Here is a 15,012-nt window from a genome sequence, read left to right as displayed (position 1 = left end):
TTAGCTGCATCAGTTTTCCAAATGGAAAAGGGGTGCAAAAAGGCTATACCCTGTTCCCCAAAGACACCTGAAATAAGTCTGACTCAACTGGATCAGGGATTTTTGAAACTTTCCTGGTGGCCCACATCTAAGAGGCATCGGGCCCCTCGTATATTAAAATATAGTAACACCTGTTCTAGGACCTCCTTCTAGACAGAGCAGGAGCCAATCTGTTCCACTCAAGTTTTCTTGGCATGGATGCTGCTTGACCAGCAGCTGTCAACAAAAGGTAAGTTTCTCTTTTTTTTAAAAAAATGTTGATATGAAGCCAATGGGAAGGGGTGAGAAGCAGAAATATCCCACAGAAATCCTGAGGGTCACTGCCAGCTGAGATTTCACTTCCCGAGAGATACTACAAATGTCATGAAAGCAAAATACTGCCGATGCTGGAAATCTGAAATAAAAACAGGAAATGCTGTAAAATCTCAGCAGCTCTGGCAGCATCTGTGGAGAGAGAATCAGAGTTAACATTCCGAGTCCGTATGACTCTTCTTCAGATATTACCAACGTGTTCATCGTTTGCATGCTTGATGTTTGGCTTGGAGAAACTATTGGTGATGAAAGTTGCTAAATGCAAACCAAAAGATGGGCAATATTTGAAGTGGTAAACTAGAATTCCATCTCACTATCATTTTCAGTTACTGTTGCTTAGGTAATAGCTTATGTTTTATGGGTGCCCTTTAACATTAGAATTGTAAAATGATACAATATAAAATGATTATAAATATGGCCATATTTATACTCTGCACATCAGGAGGTAACCCTTCGGTACTTACCACTTCTATCCCTCCTTCCATGATTCGTGGCTTGCTCTGTGTACTCTCCACCTGGCCATTATAATGGTGTTCCGTGTGATTGGTGTCTTGGATGATACAGTGGGCTGCATTTTAGTGTGAAAGGTTGATCTTGTGGATCATCCTACCTTTCTGTAAGAGAAAAAGAAAGTAAATACAGAAGCACTTCAAAGCTTTTATTGTTGCAGTAATCATAAATGCTATATTTGCATGAGGGAAGCAACATTGTTTTTAACATGATTCAAATTGTCATTGCCCATTTAAATAAAATAACTGCATTAACAGCACAAAGTTCTCACCACCTGTGTACTGTCTTCTACACATTGATTCCATTGACCATCTGTGAGACATTGAATATGTGCAGTGAACATAGCATGAGCCCTGAGTGTTTAAGTCTGCATAAACTTCTGTACCACATGGGCCAGGAACTGTGGCACACATTATGGCCATCTTTATAGTTTTTGATTAAGAGTGTTGATGTTTCAAGACCTGCCTGTTTCTAGTTGTGCACTTGCTGAATGCTGTCTTGGCTGCAAAAAGGAGAAGAGTGCATTGCATGTAATGATATCTCTAAGAGGAGCAAAATGCAGCACCATAAGACCATAAGACATCGGAGCAGAAATTAGGCCATTCAGCCCATCGAGTCTGCTCCGCCATTCAATCATGGCTGATACATTTCTCAACCCCATTCTCCCGCCTTCTCCCCGTAACCTTTGATCCCCTTACCAGTCAAGAACCTATCTATCTCAGTCTTAAATACACTCAATGACCTGGCCTCCACAGCCTTCTGTGGCAATGAATTCCATAGATTCACCACTCTGGCTAAAGAAGTTTCTCCTCATCTCTGTTCTAAAAGGTCTTCCCTTTACTCTGAGGCTGTGCCCTCAGGTCCTAGTCTCTCCTACTAATGGAAACATCTTCCCCACGTCCACTCTATCCAGGCTTTTCAGTATTCTGTAAGTTTCAATCAGATCCCACCTCATCCTTCTAAACTCCATCGAGTATAGATCCAGAATCCTCAAACGTTCCTCATATGTTAAGCCTTTCATTCCTAGGATTATTCTTGTGAACCTCCTCTGGACCCTCTCCAGGGCCAGCACATCCTTCCTGAGATACAGGGCCCAAATTTGCTGACAATATTCTAAATGTGGTCTGACCAGAGCCTTATAAAGCCTCAGCAGCACATCCCTGCTTTTATATTCTAGTCCTCTTGAAATAAATGCCAACATTGCATTTGCCTTCCTAACTACCAACTCAACCTGCAAGTTAATCTTAAGAGAATCCTGGACTAGGACTCCAGATTTCTGAATTCTCTCCCCATTTAGAAAATAGTTTATGCTTCTATTCTTCCTACCAAAGTGCATGACCTCACACTTCCCCACCTTGTATTCCATCTACCACTTCTTTGCCTATTCTCCTCACCTGTCCAAATCCTTCTGCAGCCTCCCCGCCTCCTCAATACTACCTGTCCCTCCACCTATCTTTGTATCATCTGCAAACTTAGCCAGGATGCCCTCAGTTCCTTCATCTAGATCATTAATGTATAAAGTGAAAAGTTGTGGTCCCAACACTGACCCCTGTGGAACTCCACTAGTCACCGGCCGCATTGTTGAACTGAAGTGCCTACATGAATATGAGTCATGTAGCCTTTCTAACACACACAGCTAGCTTCTTCGGAGGGGGGGGGGGGTGTTTGTTTGTGTGTGTGTGTGTTTGTTTGTGTGTGTGTGTGTGCTGCACTTATACAATAGAAAAGATTCCATAGAGTGGTTACAGTACAGAAGGCAGGCATTTGGCCTGACAAATCTATGGTGGCTCTCTGCAAAAGCAATGTTGCTAGTCCCACTCCCCTGTTGCCCTGTACTTCTTTTCCCTTTGGGTTCTTATCCAATTCCTTTTTCAGAAGCCATGATTGAATCAGCCTCCATCACCCTTTCAGGCAATGTAATCCAGATCATACAAACTCACTGGATTAAAAAATTAGTTTTCCTCATGTCCCCTGTGGCTTATTTGCCAATCACTAAATCAGTGCCCTATGGTTCTTGACCCTCCTGCCAATGGGAACAGCTTCTCTCTATCCACTCTTCTATCAAATCACCTCTCAATATTCTCTTTTCTAAGGAGAGCAGCCGCAGCTTCTCCAATCTATTCATGTAACTGAAGTAACTTATCCTTGGGGCCATTCTAGTTAATCTTTTCTGCACCCTCTCTAAAGCCTTCACAACCCTCCTAAAGTGTGTTACTCAGAATTGGACACAATACTGTGGTTGAGGCCAAACGAGTGATTTATAAACGTGCATCATAACTTCCTTGCCTATATACTCTGTCTCTACGAAGTTCAGGATCCTCTATGCCTTTTTAAGCACTTTCTCAATCTGACCTGCCACCTTCAATGATTTGTGTCCATATACCTCCAGGTCTTTGTGTTCTTGCACCCTTTTTAAAATTGCCTTTCCTTGTTCTTCCTACCAAAATGTATCAGTTTGCATTTACCTGCGTTAAATTTAATCTGCCATATGCCTATACCACCTGTATTACATCAGTGAATAAAGTCAGGTTCACAGAACTGTGACAGCACAGAAGGAGGCCATTCAGCCTGTCGTGTCTGCACTGGCTCTTTGAATTTGCAATTCATCTGGTTCCAATTCCCTGCCTTTTCCCCATAACCCTGCACATTCTCCCTTTTCAGATAATAATCCAATTTCCTCTTGAATGCCTCAATTAAACCTCCCTCCACCACACTGTCAGGCCGTACATTCCAGATCTTAATTTGCTGTGTGAGAAAGTTTCTTCACGTATCACCATTGCTTCTTTTGCCAATTACCTTAAATCTGTGCCCTCTCATTCTCAATCCTTCCACCAGTGGAGACAGTTTTTCCCTATCTATTCTGTCCTGACCCTCATGAGTTTGAATACTTCTATTAAATCTCCTCTCAACTCCCCCTTCTCTAAGGAGAACAGCCCCAACTTCTCCAACCTATCTACGTAACTGAAGTTGCTCATCCCTGGAACCATTCTTGTAGGACTTTTCTGCACTCTCTCCAATGCCCTCTCATCTTTCCTAAAGTGTAGCACCCAGAACTAGAATGTGACACTCCAGTTGAAGCTGAACCATTGTCTTGTATAAGTTTAAGGTAACCTCCTTGCTCTTCTACTCTCTGCCCCTATTAGTAAAGCCTAGGATATTGTACCCTTTATTAACTGCACTCTCAGCCTGTTCTGCCACCTTGAATGACTAATGCACATTTACACCTCTGCTCCTACACCCCTTTAGAATTGTACACTTTATTTTATATTATCTCCGTGTTTTTCCTACCAAAGTGAATCAATTCACACTTCTCTGCATTGAATTTTGCCTGCCATTTGCCCCCCGTTTCACCAATTTGTCTTTGTCCTTTTGAAATTTTACAGTATCCTCCACGCAGTTCACTGTGCTTCCAAGTTTCGTATCATCTGCAAGTTTTGAAGTTGTGCACCAAGGTCTAGGTCATTAATATAAATATGGAAGATCAAGGGTCCCAACACTGGCTCTGGAGAACTCCACCACAAACGTTCCTCCTGTCCAAAAAAGATCCATTAACCACTACACTATTTCCTGTCACTCAGCCAATTGTGTATCCATGTTGCTACTGCCCCATTTATTCCATGAGCTATAACTTTGCTCACAAGTCTGCAGTAATTTATTATATGCCTTTGAGAAGTCCATGAACACCACATCAGCAGCATTACCCTCATCAACCCTATGTTACCTCTTCAAAAAACTTCATGAAGTTGGTTAAACACTAGTTTCCCTTCCATGCTGGCATTTCTTAATTAACTACATTTGCCCAAATGACTATTCATATTCTCTTGCGCCCTCTCTCTTTCACTCATTCCCATGCACTACAGTTCAACTGATTAGCCTGTGGTTGCTGGGCTTATCTTTACACCTTTTTTGAACATGGGTGTAACATTTGCAATTCGACTGTCCTCTGGCACCACCTCTGAATCTAAGGAAGACAGAAAAATTATGGCCAGTGCCTCTGCAATTTCCGCACTCATTCGGTATTGTTACGACTACACTATAGACTACATCGAGGAATGTAATCGCACCTCTTTTATTCCTTAGCTCTAAACAAATAGATTCTATCCTTGACCCCTCTGGGACATGCTCTCTATCCAGCACTAATACTGCCATCCCCTCCGCCTTTTCTACCTTTTCAATTTTTTCTGAGCAGCTTGTATCCAGGAATATTTAATACCCAGTCCTGCTCTTCTTTGAGCCAGGTTTCTGTTATCGTCACAATATCGCATTTCCAGTTGGCAATCTGCACCTGTAACTTGACAATTTTATTTACCATACATTCACATAGATGCATTGATTTAGACCTTATTACTTTCGTTCTTACTCTGACCCACCAAACAACTTACTATTTATACTCTTCCCTTTTTCTGCCTATGTCTTTGGCGCTAAGGTGGACAAAGACTGCTGGCTATTCACCCTTCCCCTCCGGGTGCTCTGCAGCCATTCAGTCACACCCCATTCCTGGCACCAGGGAGGCAACACACCATCCTGGACTCACATATGTGGCTGCAGAAACACCTGTCTATTCCCATAACTATAGAACCACCTATCACTATTTCTCTTCCCATTTTTTTGTGCCCCTCAGTGCAGCAGAGCCACCTGTGGTGCTATGGACTTGGCTCCAGCTGCACTCCTTAGTGAACTATTACTCATCAGTATTCAGAACTAATACTGTTTGGTAAGTAGGCATCAAACCAAGGCTGAGATATCCTCCTCCTGAATTGTCATCAACATGAATGCAAAGCATTTATAGATGTGTAAAATAAGTATAAATGACACCCATATATTTCAAGGCAAGTTGAATGTCCTTATACTTGTATGTTACTCCATAAAGCAATTATGTCCATGACGCACATACACATTCATCCTCGTATCTTCCCTTCCCTGGGGCGGAATCTTCCAGCTCCGCCTGCGGGAAGTTTGGCAGGAAGGGTAGCTTAATTTGGCAAGAGACTAAAAAACAGTTTCCCGATGATGGAATTTTAGATCAGAACTTTAGGAATTAATTTCTTGAGAATTTAAAGGTGGGTCGAGCTTCCCAATGAACAATGTCAGGAAGCTCTTTTCTATGGACTAGCATGTCCTGCTTGTTCATTAAAAAGCCATCTCACTGGAATTAAGATCTCCCTCCAAATTAAGTTCCCCACCAGTCAAAAATGAGAACATTCACATTTATGACTGTACATAAGTGATGTGCACTAGGCGAGCTTGACTTCTTCCTGGACTTTGAGGTGAGAAGACATTGCTTTGGCTTTCTTGGGGGCTGCCTACAATTCTCAGCCTCTTGACTCAGATTGGGTTCAAGTAGCCAAACTGCATGAAGGCTGGTCATGCGAGGCAGACTGAGGATGGAAAGATGGAGCAGAGGCCGGACACGGGAGACAGGTTAAGGATGGAACAGAGGGAGGCTGTCCAGGGAAGGAAGGCAAACTGTCCGGGGCAGGGAGGAAGGTTGTCTGGGGAAGAAAGACAGACTGTCCAGGGCAGGGAAGGAAGCAGTGAGGGAATGCAAGGGTGCAGAGACGTGGAATGGAGCGAAAGGCCTTTCTTGTTGGGTCTGGGGGTCCTGTGGTTGGATGGAGGAGGGGGTTTCCAGGTAGGGATGATGGGAGAGAAATGGTCCTAGAGAGTGAGGTCAGTGCTCTTTAGTTGGCCAATTGTGCTGACCTTGGACTCCACCCACCCAAGAAAACCCTCTTCCCACTTCAAGGGATTGTAGTTTCAGAGTGACAGTGTTGCATAGGTGAGAATCCCAAAATGGTGCGCATGACCTTCGAGATCTGCTCCATCACCTTCTACCCTCCCTGTCGCCCACCAGTCTCCCCCCAACTCCCTCAATCCACCCAATATAACCATCCCATCACTCTTGAACCTCCACTGTTGCCCTTGCACCTATAACCATCACCCTCCACACGCCTCCCCTCTCCTGAGCCTAAACCGTTACCATGCCCACCCTGACCCCTCCCATTATCCAAGCCACCTGTTTAACCCACTTCTGTGACCCCTCCCCCCCAATGAAACTTGCAGCTACCAGGCTACCACCCTTGACTTACCACCCTAGCACATCCCCCTCCCCCCACTCACTGCGACTGTTCCCTCTTCTACCCAGTACCCTCGGTTCAACCCCCAGGAACAGTGTAAGATCATGTGTGGACAGCTGTCCCACCCCACAGCAGGAATCACTCCCACTTCTGTCGCCACCAACGAACATCAACTCTGGAATGGAAGGTTCCGAACATGACCTGTATGAGACACTACAATGACCATGGCAGGGATTTTCTCACAAGCCTGTTGAATTTGTTGCTTATTTGATGGACGTACTTTAAATCTGTTTAAAAAATTCTTTTTGTTCTTCAAGTGGTCAATTATAATTAATGAGGAATTGTCAATAGACCTGGTCTCCCTATACTTGTTCAAACTATTGCACTTAAAGTTTGCTCGTGTTGTAATTCTGTATACTCACTGTGCATTGTTTATAACCCCTGCATGCGAATTGCTGCTTAAAGTGTGGCTTAAGCAGCTTTATAGCAAATTGTAATCAGATTAGCTCTTCTGTTCTACATTAATATTATACATCACACCCAACAGAACACTTAAATAATGTTGTGCGGAAATGAACAGATGAGTTAGAATTAGTTCTGTGAACTTTCTGTTCAAGTTAGATTTCTCACCCATTCATATGGCTTTTTGTGCTCTTTTCTCTACATTTTGGAGTTTTGCTTGGAGCTTGACGTACTTAGTCACTAGCTTTGTCCAAATAAAAACAAAAATGCTGGAAAACTCAGGAGGTCTGGCAGCATCTATGGACAGAGAAACCGTATTAACATTTTGAGTCCGTATGACTCTTCAGAGCTAAAGAGAGCTATTTATACTGTGATATATAACATATACCATTATATAATATATATATTATACTAGTTAAGATGGGCTGGAGCAAGATAGAAGGTCAGGGATAGATGGGAGCTGAGGAGAGATTGACAAAGACGTCATGGACACAAGACAAAGGGAGTGGTAAAGACTTAAGAAGGTGCTGACACTGGTGTAAAGGTAAGAGCAGAATTGGTTAATTGCAGAACAAAACTCAGTGCTCTGTGAAAGCATAGAAACCAGTGACAGATGGCCCTGTGGGATGGAGGAAGGTGAGGTTTGTGGGGTGAGGTTGGGGGGAAAAGGATTTTAAAAAATTAAAATTAAGAAGTAAAATTAAGAAAACCAAAAAAAAAACAATTGGATTAAAAAAGGGGTAAAGATGGAGGAGAGAGTTCTTGGTCTGAAGTTATTGAACTTAATGTTAAGCCCGGAAGGCTGTAAAGTGCCTAATCAGAAGATGAGGTGCTGTTCCTCCAGTTTGCATTGGGCTTCACTGGAACATTGCAGCAGGCCAAAGATGGACAAGTGGTCATGAGGGATGATGAACTGAAATGGCAAGGAACAGGAAGGTCTGGGTCATGCTTGCAGACTGAGCGAAGGTGTTCCGCAAAGTGATCACCTAGTCTGTGTTTAGTCTCTCCAATGTAGAGGGGACCACATTGGGAACAATGAATACATTGGACCAAATTGAAGAGATGTAAGTGAAGCGTTGCTTCACCAGAAACGAGTGTTTGTGCCTTTGGACAGTGAGGAGGGAGGAGGTAAAGGGGCGGGTGTTGCACCTGCATTTGCATGGGAAGGTGCTGTGGGAAGGGGATGATGAGTTGGGGGTGATGGAGGAGTGGACCAGGGCATCATAGAAGGAACGGGCCCTATGGAATGCTGACAGGGGTTTGAGGGGAAAATATGTTTGGTGATGGCATCATGCTGGAGTTGATGGAAATGGCGAGGGGTAATCCTTTGAATGCAAAGGCAGTGGAGTGAAAAGTGAGGACTAGGGGGACCTTATCATAGTTCTGAGAGGGCGGGGAAGGAGTGAGGGCAGAGGTGCGGGAAATGGGTTGGACACAGTTGAGGCCCTGTCAACCACAATGGGGGAAACCTTTGGTTAAAGAAAAGGAAGACAAGTCAGAAATGCCGCTTTGGAAGGTGGCATCATCAGAACAGATGCAGTGGAGGTCGAGGAGCTGTGAGAAGGGGATGGAGTCCTCACAGGAAGCGGGGTGTGAGGAGCTGTAGTCAAGGTAGCTGTGGGAATCGGTGGGCCTGTAATGAATATTGGTGGACAGTCTATCACCAGAGAAGGAGACAGAGAAGTCAAGGAAGGGAAAGGAAGTGTCAGAGATGGACAGAGAAGGTGAGAGAGGGGTGGAAATTGGAAGCAAAATGGATACATTTTTCCCGATCCAGATGAGAGCATGAAGTAACACAAATGCAGTCATCGAAGTACCAAAGAAAGAGTTGTGGGAGGGGGCCTGGGTAGGACTGGAACAAGGAATGTTGCGCATACCTCACAAAAAAACCAGCATAACTGGGGCCCATGCAGGTACCCACAGCCATGCCTTTTATTTGGAGGAAGTGAGACAAGTTTAAGGAGAAATTGTTCAGTGAGAGAAGTTGTTCAGCCAGATGGAGGGGAGTGGTGCTGGGTGTGGATTGTTCAGGTCTCTGTTCAAGGAAGAAGCAGAGGGCCTTCAGACCATCTCGGTGGGGGATGGAGGTGTAGAGGGATTGGATGTCCATGGTGAAGAGGAGGCAGTTAGGGCCAGGGAACTGGAAATTTGTATGATGTAGGGCATCAGAGGAGTTGCGAATGTAGCTGGGAAGAGACTGGACAAGGGGAGAGAGAATGGGGTCAAGGTAGGAAGAAATTAATTCTGTGGGGCAGGAACAGGCTAACATTTTCTGCTCTTACCTTTACGCCGCTATCAGCATCTTCTTTAGTTTTCACCACCACCTTTAACATTCCCTTTGTCTTGTGTCTATGACATCTTTGTCAAACTCTCCTTAGCTTCCACTTTCTATCTTGCTCCACCCCCTCTTAAACAGTATAAATTCCATCACATTTCTACTTCTCTTTAGCTCTGAAGAAGGGCCATACAGAATCGAAATGTTAACTCTGTTTCTCTCACCATAGATGCTGCCAGATCTATTGAGTTTTCCATTTTTTGTTTTTATTTCAGATTTCTGCAGTACTTTGCTTTTACCTTTTTGTTCCAGCCATGTTTATTTGTTCCATAAACTAGGGGGAGCACTTCCTGCACATGCGCAGATGCAGTGTCTTTGTCAGTGTCAGAGTGTCAGCTTCTTGCATTGAAACAAGCAAAATGGCTTGACACAAACAAACAATAAAGTTCAAGTTACCCATTTTTTGGTCTGTGCAGTCCATAACCAATTGCAAGTTCTTGAATATAGTCCACCTATCATGGAGCAACTATTCTGTCTGTAAAACATGTTTCTGCCCATTCTGTAAATGATGAAGATATATAATCAGGACATTCCCCAAATTCCAAAGTGAAGAATTGATTATAATCATTTAGTTTAACGCTACTTTTCAGTAAAAATCAATAAAAATGTATTTTTTAAATACCCGTACAGTGCCTTTGGCCGCAGTGTGGGCCAAGTGCACATGTGCAACTGTTCCTGACACTTTTCTGGTCAGCGGCAGGAGTTAGTGTTCTGCCTTTTCTGACAAGCTGGCTTGATAGCTCCCATGGCAGCAGCAGCAGGTGCACAGCAGTCTGGATTTGCTGGAAATTGATGGAGCTGGTTGTAATGGGGCACACGATGTGCTCAAATATAGTTTCCCAAATGACTTCCTGACGTTTCTGGCTTCAAATTCCAATGCCGGGTTGTACCTGTTTTATCACTTTGGAGAGTAATGCTCCATCCTTGATCATCTCTGCTTCTTTCCACCATTTGCTGCTGCTTTTATGCAAGGCTTTCTTGGCACCCTTTATAAGCTGAATAAATTAGATCACTTCCAGTATTTGAAGGTCTCTCAAGTTAACATGCAAGTTGGACATTTATCAGTTTTGGTCTAATCTACAGTGAGCATAGGTCCACAGCAAAAGAAAGTACAACCTGGAGAAACTTTGACACCAACATGATTATTTTGCTACTGAGAATCAGAATTGCAACTAAGGGCTTCTTTGAGCCATGGTTGGCCTACACACACTGCACCAATTCCATGGTGATTACCAAAATGACACATTGCCTATCGACAATCATTCCTGTTTTTGCGAGGGTAAATATGAAGCCTTAGCTTACTAATGAAGCAATTAAATGCTGAGGTAATTACTATAACCTTTACAAATATCACCTTTTATGTAATGTATGCCCACCACAATGTGATATCATGTTAAATATGAATGTCAAGTGTGTGGGGGTAATTTAAATTATTCCTTTTAATACTGAGTATTGTAGTATACCCTGTATTACATCTGCTGGACAAAATAGATCTGTTTGGAGCATTGCTATATTTTTGTTTTAATTGCACAGCTCCATGCCACATAGTCAGAGATAATTTATGGTTTTGCTTTTTGGTCAAAGAACTGTCAAGTTGCAACAATAAAAAAATGTTTTGTTGCAAATTTGGTGGGACTTTGATCACCCAGAACAAGTTAGTAAAGTTAGAAATCGAAAGTGATTATTACATTTAATGATCAGTTTCAAAATTAAGTTCAAGGTTTAACTGATAGAATATTTTTTAGAGATTTCCAGTTGTAAATCTATTTAAACTGCACCATTGAATGCTGAGCTAACTACAACAATCTTTACAAATATCACCTGTTATATAATGTGTGCCCACCACAATGTGAGATCATGGTAACATATCAGTTAACAACCAAAATGTAGTATTTTGCTGAAATGTTCACATACTAAATGTTCTTTTTATGAAAACACAATAATTGCAAACAAGTATTGCATTGTTTTATAGAGAAAGGGAAACTACAGGATTTACAGACCCTTTTAAAAAAAATATGAATTTAACTACAGAGTCTCTGCTTCAAATCTATTTTATCTGTATATAAAAATGGCACTGTGATGGTGACTGGAACCATTTGTTCAAATTAGCTCAGTGAAATTATCACATTAGCATGTTAAGAAACATATCAGTAATACCTGTAAACTGGCCATCATAATGACTCCTAAAAACACAATCTGTAGATTATTACTGCGTGTAGTTGCAAATTACTTTAGTTTACCTCTTGAGAAAGTAATATAATTTAATATCCACAACTGGCTGCAATGCTTGTTTTTGGTAATTAAGAGCTATTATTTCCATGAATGTTTGGTAACTAGTCTGGAAAGATGCAATCACTAGTATATAGGAGATAATAGTAGTAACATGCTTGCTACAGCATAACATTTGAAATTTTCTTTCTTACTTTGTCTTCCTGTAAATTAAAAATAGTAAGGTATAATATTCAGGTAAAGGTGCTAATACCAAGCTCCTGTTTCTATTTTGTTTCAAGACTACTGATGCCTTGTGTCGAACTCCATGAGCTATCCTATAATACTTAAATTCTTAAGTAGCTTCTTCCATATGCTTCTCTTTAAGATCACTCATGCATAGTGTCTGGCTGAGTTGATTAATGTAGGTGCATAAAATTGTGATAATTGTGACTGTGTCAGAATCATGGGCATTCCTACCTCCACAAGTTAATAAACTGATGATTAACAATGCTAAATAGTTAAAGTGCAAATACATCTGGAAAATATTGAACAATTTGATTCTACATTTTGTTTGACATGAAGGAAGCAATTAATAGTACTCATGTGAAAATTAAATGCAGTAAACACCACATTTAGTTCTGTTTTATTAGATTGCAACCTAAACAAGAAAACATTATGGCACAATTGTAACATAATTTTATTTCCAGGAATAGGCCTAGGATTCTGTGCATAGGTCAGATTCTGCAAGTTGGACCTATTGACATATTCAAATATGAATGAATCATTGATGTTAGTGGAATGGATTGCAAACAAAGATGAGAAATAGACAAAAAGATCATGGCTTTAGCTCTTGCATAACCAACTCTTGATTCCAACCAAGTTTGATGCAAATGTAGAAAAACCCTTGGGGTTTAGAGGTAGAATCAGCAGAAAAATCTCTGTACCCTATTTCTGTGAACCAACTTGCAAAATTGTTTTAAAAAGCCATAAATAGAATTCAGGGTACATGGTAGATGCCTTTTCTCTCAGCTAGGAAATGTTATATAACATTGGAATATGTAAAAGTTAAGGAGAAATAAATACAAACTTGTATAAAGTGGAAGGAATTTATATCTCAATTTTAAATGAAATAATAATTAGTTGATATTGTAAGAGTGTAGGCATTTATGGAACATATTTAAAAAGACATATAGAAGCCTGATAGCTTTAACCTTTAATATCTTAAAACAGTGGACTTAAACCTGGTTGCTAAGCAAATTAATACTTCTTATTTTGATAACCTTTAAGATTATGTGTTGAAGTGCCTAAATTTGAATATTATGAGGGATGGAGTAAGCTGCTTGACATCAATTAATTACTGACATATTATTTTAAGTCTTTTAGCATGTTATTCTAATAGTTCTTGATTCTGATATCAATGGAACAAACTCAGACTATGGACTTAAATAGAATCTCTCTAAATAGAGGTGTACATCAACAAAGGTATTGTTAAACAAGTAATGCACTTCAAATTCAATCAACAGGATAGCATTGAACAGAATATTTATTTGCTATCCAGCAAGAATTATTTACAATCAGTCAGTAAAAATAATAATTTAAGTGGCAGGAATTTTCCCCCTTAAGGGAGGGAGCTTAATTTTTTTTGTTTTTCTTGTTCAATAATTGCCAAATTAAAACAAAGCATGCAAAATATAAAAATTTAAACCATTAGTTGAAAATGGCACACAAATCAGACTTATTTTTATGTGAAGACAACTTATTCCTATCTTGCCAACAGTGTCCATGATGACTGACCTTGTGGTTTGTGTTCAATGTCAAGCCTTAGATGTGTTCTAATCCATATATTAATGTTTTGTAATTTATTTCATCATTGCATTCACTTTGTGCAGGCTATGGTAAGTGCTTTATATGTGGTGTAATTTAGGGCTAATGAAGATCTATTAGTGATGAATAGACCATGAACCAAATAACACTGAACTAAACTAGGTCATGTAAAGTGTGGTATGAATCCCTGCAGGCAATGTTAATTGGTCAGTTTCTTACCTTATCAGAGCAATTGAAATGTGAAGTTACCTGGTAACAAGTTTTCAAGCTTATAAAATAACAATTTGGATACTAAATTTCAGAAACAATTTTTGAAGGCAATCTTTTATCCAGATCTTATTGTAACAAACTGCTTAAAGTGTCTTTTTTTAACAGTGGAGCAAGAAACAACTTGTCACAAAGTTAGCCAGGGATTTAATGGACTTTTGTGATTTATTTTTTGTTGTGATACAATTTTATTTTGAGTTGTTAGATATGGATAGCAGGCGATCTGTTTACAAAAATTGGCATTTATGGTCTTGCCTATAAGGACCTGTACCACGTTATTTGTCTGCCTAGTTTGGATCATTTCGGTTCAAGATTCATGCATTCCTACTTTGAATTACATCTTTACTTCACATGTTTTTATTTTGTGTAGAATTGTTTAGATCAAATTAGATAGGGACAGTAACATAGCTTTATCAATGACCAAGCAATTTTTAGAAGCCTTTGCCAGCTAAGCAGTTTAAAAGTTGTTACTTAAATATGATTCAAATGCCAGTAAATATTAAAATTCTTAGTTGAGCTCCAACATAGTGATTCCTTATGATGTGTCAAATAATGTTTGCCTTATACCAAATCATTATTTCATCCAATGTTTTAGCAACAGTACTATTTAATGGGTCTTTTTAGACTAAAGCTTATTTCTAGAAATTGTTAAATTGGAAGTTACTGGCACATTAATGAAACTATTTCTAATTTTCAAATCCAAAGTTTTACAGATTCTGAAGGAGTGAGTAATGTTATAACTGCAGTATCAAGCGAAACCAGCATGGGTGGCAATATAATTAATAAAGGAAAAGAGTTTTATGGCATGAAATGTCCTTAATGTAACTCTACTTGAGATCTCGCCACTTATGATATCTTTGCTTCTGGTTTATCTATTTAACAATTAGGAGAAATTCACTCTTGTGCCAAATGTACCATGCATTAAATTCTGTTAGTATTAATCTTTTGCCTTTAGTCTTTCAACTGATACATCTT

The 15,012-nt window shown here is 40.4% G+C and overlaps 1 protein-coding gene across 1 annotated transcript in view; it reads left to right on the top strand.

Annotated features, from left to right (window-relative positions):
* The window catches only part of LOC121287635 (protein unc-13 homolog A-like), a 298,606-nt gene that overhangs the window by 103,972 nt on the left and 179,622 nt on the right, over positions 1–15,012 (top strand). The gene's annotated exons all lie outside the window — the stretch shown is intronic.

This window comes from Carcharodon carcharias, chromosome 14 (genome assembly GCF_017639515.1).
Source record: "Carcharodon carcharias isolate sCarCar2 chromosome 14, sCarCar2.pri, whole genome shotgun sequence".
NCBI lineage: Eukaryota > Metazoa > Chordata > Chondrichthyes > Lamniformes > Lamnidae > Carcharodon > Carcharodon carcharias.
This window is presented reverse-complemented; position numbering and strand designations above follow the sequence as displayed.